The following is a 5,340-nucleotide window of genomic DNA, read 5'->3' on the forward strand; positions in this document are numbered from 1 at the left end:
GGGCTTCGCAACCAGCGTCCAGCAGGTCTACGCACTGGAGCAGTGCGAGGGCGACCTCTCCAACGTCGACTGCAGCAACTGCATCACCCAGGCCGTGCAGCGCGTCGCGGTCGAGTGCGGCGGCGCTCCCTCCAGCCAGGTCTACCTCAACAAGTGCTACATTACCTACAGCTACTACTCCCATGGCGGCGGCCTCGGAGGTACCTTCCCTTCTTCCTTGCTTCGCGAATTTGTGCCTCCACATTCAGTGCCAGCCACATCTAGAATATTGATTTGCTTACTTTTGTAGTGATCCAATCTAAAATCTGAATAGCGAATATTAGATTGGTTGGGTTTACTAGTAATTTGGGCAAGTGTGGTATTAGATCGCATGTGAGACTTTGCCGGCTTCCTCCCCTAGTCCCCTTCCCAGCGCAGCTTGAAGCCAATGCATCTACAGTTTTGGTTCTTGTCAGTGTTGTCTGCAATAGCTGTTTGGTGTTGGTTCTGCAGTACTTTCAGTTATGCAGCAGTTCCTTCGTTGTACTATGAATCTGCAGTAGTTCTTTCTTTCCAACACAAGATCAAAAGATTAAGATTACAGATGTATGTTCATGAATGATCCGTTACAGGAGTTCTTTCTACAGTAATTTCAGTGTTTCATAGTTTAAGATTACAGATGTATGTTCATGAATGATGAGTAGTTTCAGTTATTTCCCAACTTGAAAGAAAGCGGAATAGGAAGTAGTAGGACAATACGAGTCATCCTGCACTAGTACAAGTACATGAACAAGTAGTATTATACGAGTCAGTGTATTACATATTGTGTTGATTTTGAAATTTGATGCTCTCTAATGTTCCTATATTTCCGTTGATCAGAAACCTTTGCTATAAGTTTCTCCGAATTAAGCGCTTCTCCATTCTCAGTATAGAGCGACACCTTTGTTGTGTCATGATGCAACAAAATAGCATGTTATAATGAGCATCAAATACCTGCACGGGGTACAGAGAATATACACAATGGTTCTAATATGTGTTGGTTCAGGCATGCCTCTGGCTGAACATAATGTATAGAAATATCCATAAGTATTTGAATCTGGCTGAACATAATCTGCTACTATTGGACATGGCCGTCGCCCCTTGTGATGATGTTGTTGTTCCCTACGCCTCCCCGTTTAACACATCACCTCTGTTTTGAATTGCTTTATGTTGCACTGTGTAAACATTTGGTTCAAAAAACCTATAATCTTCTGGACTGCTTAAACATTTGCTAAAATCTGGTCCGGCCTCATGTACCCAATGGGTCAATGAGGCCGTGAAATTCTGATAAAATGGGCCGGCCCATGGCCTCACATATTGACCTTGGGCCATGGGGCCGGGGCCAGGGCCGGGTCGACCCATTCCCATCTTGAGTAGGTAGGAGTTATGAGCGTATCTTTGCCATGTCAAAGTGGAACTCTGATGCAGACAGTGGCATGATCTTGTTCCTTTCTTGGTTGGTCAGCTTAAGGTTTGAGGGACAGGAACTCTACCTTCTCACTTAGTTCTACTTCAACAGGTTTTCGTAGCTTGTTCATGCCTGCTCTTTGTTTTTCATGCTGACTGTTGTTGTTCTATGTGTAGATAACATGCTGGATGTTGAATGTTGTTCATGCTCTGTTTGATTTGTCTGAATGTTGTTCATGCTGAGTTGTTCTCTGTGTAGATAACATGCTGAATGTTGAATGTTGTTCATGCTCTGAATACGACAAAATGATTGAGTATCTTCTTTGTGTAGATAACATGTTGAATGTTGTTCATGCGACTGTGTGTATGCAGAAACGGTGAGGATGATAAGGTGAAGACAAAGTGCTGCTATGCTCATGGCAAGAGATGTGGACATGTTAACTTTTGCTGACTTGAATCCGTCCGCCGCTCCTCTAGGCTCTGCACCATGCCGAGACTTCCGCGTCCCAACTCTCCCTTCTCCCTGGTGGGCTCTCATCCAACTGGAGACAGCCGCGTCCCCGATGGCTGCTGCTGGACCTGACCCCTCCTCGTTGCCTGGGCGCATCCCCGATGGTTGCTTTCTACATTGAGTTGCATTGATTTTTTAAAAACTTTACATTTTCTGAATTAGTTTAATCATTGTTGTTGCTTCTTCGGTTCTATTATTTTTGTCAGGGGAGTTGGAGGTTGGGTTGTTGATGTATGGAAGACTCATTTCCAGGTTCCAGCCTTGATTTGTCTCCTCCAAGAAGGAATACACCAGGAGAAACAGGTAATAGTTTTCATGATTGCTCACGTGTCCACTGGAATTTGTTATTCCTTTTTCATCATCAGGATGACAACAAGTCTTCTTCCCCTACAGTTTTATAATATTCAGTTCAATGGAAACATGTTTATTATTATATCTTATATTAAAGGATGCTGTCCTTTTAACATGTTTATTATTTCTTGTAGCCGCTGGCCTTGTCCTTCTCGAGGAGGAGCAGGAGGGGCGCACCTAGCCACCACGGTCGCCGCCGTTAAGGGCTTCTTCCACCTGGACCTCGAAATCAACGCCGCCGACGTCCAGCCACCCAAGGTGAAGGTGCCCCCAACGCCCCTCCGTCCCCTCTCCCCTCCCTATTTCATTTGATCTAGCAGCCATGGATTTGGGTTCCTCAAGGTTGCCTAATTACTTTACTTTGTATAGATCCAACAATTTTGTTTGCTACAGAATAGCACCACCCTAGTTAGTCTACAATTTTGCTTACGGTGATGCCCCTGCACAGGATGTGCAGCAAGCCTTCCAATCTTCTTGTTTTGTTTCTGTTGGTGTGTGTGTGTGCAAAATGATAGGTGCCTGCCATGTGGTTTATAAACACACAGTTATAACAGTAAGATGATATTCAGGCCCTGTTTGAAGTCACTCCAGCTCCTAAAAATACAAGGAGTTGCGAAGCATCTGTTTCCCAGCTTAGTGCTTTTTAACTCCATCTCCGGGAGCGGAGTGGTGGAGTGGTGGGTCTCCGAACAGGGCCTCAAATTGCTTAAGATGTGCTTTCAGTCCTAACTAGACAATCTCCTGCTTTACATGTAGTTGCTTTGCATATCCTGTAAATAATTTCTTGGCACGCCCATTCTGCCATGTCAACGATGATGATCTAATTATGATTTCTGCCAATGGATGGATCCACATGATGCGACGGACCTGCTGCTGCCGGCTGTCTTCCCCGACCACTTCTGTGAGCTGCTCCTGCCGCTGACCCTCTTCAACTTCGCCCGTTGCCCGCTGTTGCTGCTGGTGAGACAATTTCCTTGATCTGTCGCTTCTTCCTCCTGTCAACTACATATGTGATGATTCTCTAACTGCTCTAGTTTGGGTGTAGCTGCTACTGTATTTTGATCTGTTGCCGGCTTCATATGTTAGCTTCACATTTTGATCTGTTGAACTGTCCCAGATTATGTCAATTTGTTACCAACAAGTTAGAGTTAAAGCAACTCATTTGGCTTTTGCTCACTATTTTACTATCCTGTGTTGCTCATACTGTAGGTACAACTTGTTGCTGAACTGAAGATGCTATTTGCTTCACATTTTTATTTGTTGAACTATCCCAGATTATTTGAATTTAATATGAACCTAAGAGTTAAATAAATTGTATGGGCGGCATTAACATAGGTGCTCTAGACCTGCTCTTCTCCTGTTCAGAGGCATCTTGTATTCTTTTCTGTAAAATCTCCTATCATAAGCGAAAAAGTTTTAGGCATTGAGCCATTGTATTGTGATCTTTAAATACATTTTTTGTTCTGTCCCTTGCATAGCTAATTTGCCTTTTGTTGTGAGATGGCAACTGATATATCCACCTTTTGCTACAAGATGGCAACTGATTTATCCACCTTTTGCTGTGAGATAACAACTAATTTGCTTTTTACTAGCTGTTTTATTTGCTTGGTTGGTTGATCCCTAGCATGAGCTTGGTTTCCTTGAACTTCAATGTTTTATTTGCTTGCGTCTCAGTCTCTCTCCCTCCCTGCAGGTGCCACTTGACGCAAGTGTGGAGCCTACGCCTCCTTGCTGAAGCTTCTTGCTCTACACCAGCTTACGTTGCTTTCGCTTACGTTGCTTTCGTTGCTGCGAATGTGGTTAAGATGGCGTTCTACACCAGCTTCTTATGTTGCATATGAATGGGGCGAGTAGATAGAACTGGAGTGAGCAGATCACTATATGACTAAGAAAATTAGAAAGTGCATGTAGGAAAATATCATAGCTCTTACTCACTTTGCAAAAATAACATGTACTTCTAGCAATTGTGCCAAGACATTAGCATTGCTTGTTTGAGAGCTTATTCCAATTACTTGGTACTGGTTTGACTGATACTTGCTGTTCGTCGATAATTATACCTCTTTTGCTAGTTCTACTGTGATTCATGTACACATGTTGGCTAGAAATTGCTCTGATTATACATATATTTTTATTATATTATACATTAATGTATTATGTTATTATTTGTGTGCGTGATGCTTTGAGCCTATTTTTCCCTTTCCTCCTTGATTGATCAATTCATGTAATGTTATGTTCTTGTAGGAAGGCAAGTTGTCACATCAGGAGCACATCAGAGGGAGCAATGAAGTTTGTACTATTTGGTTCTTACAATTAGGACAGTACCGGATGTGCTAATACGACTTGAACAATGTGATGTAGTTGTAAGTTAAGGCAAATTGTGTGGATGATGTATTCCTGTGTAATTAAATGTTGTATTCCATGTGTACATGCCGCTTTAAATGACATCAAGATTATGAAAATTGTGTACATGCTACTTCATATGGGTTGAATATGACAGAAAATAGTATTGGGCCTGAATCGGCCATGGCCCAAACAAAGTTGGTCTGGAGTTGTTTATTTAATGCAAAAAACTCGTTAGAGAAGGGTGAAAATAATAAGAAATTGACTATTAAAAGGCCACGACCCAGAATAAAAAGGCCAAAATGTTGGACCTGGCCTATGTAGCTAGAGAAAATTAACAAAAAAATATAATATTAAAAAGGATGAATTGTTGGGCTTGGCCCATGTAAAACACCGAACTGGACCGGGCTGATTCTTATCAACGACCTTTTCATTTGGTCGCAATTTTGCCACGTCAGCTTGCCACGTCGGATCGTAGATAGCTAGCGATCAAAACAGAAGGTCGTAGGATCAACGACCTTGTGTTTTGGTTGTTGCCTTCAACGACCTTATCACAAAGAAGGTCGTTAATTTTCATTAAAGATGGTCAGCTTTTGACCATCTGTTTTTGGTCACAAAAAGGTCGCAAATGAAAAACAATGACCATTCAGCGACCAATAGTGATGGTCGCAAGTTAACATATTTCTTGTAGTGTAAGTTGTCATCGGTGCAAA

General features: G+C 42.5%; 1 long non-coding RNA gene across 1 annotated transcript in view; it reads left to right on the plus strand.

Moving 5' to 3' along the window:
• Positions 1-4,760, plus strand: part of LOC123054269 (uncharacterized) — a gene marked incomplete in the record, with an annotated part of 5,368 nt that extends 608 nt beyond the window's left edge. Inside the window, 5 exon segments of the long non-coding RNA XR_006426089.1 lie at positions 1-200; positions 1,798-2,040; positions 2,143-2,239; positions 2,422-3,247; positions 3,981-4,760. This is a non-coding gene — a long non-coding RNA (uncharacterized lncRNA).
• Between the last annotated feature and the right edge of the window lie 580 nt (positions 4,761-5,340).

This window comes from Triticum aestivum, chromosome 2D (genome assembly GCF_018294505.1).
Source record: "Triticum aestivum cultivar Chinese Spring chromosome 2D, IWGSC CS RefSeq v2.1, whole genome shotgun sequence".
NCBI lineage: Eukaryota > Viridiplantae > Streptophyta > Magnoliopsida > Poales > Poaceae > Triticum > Triticum aestivum.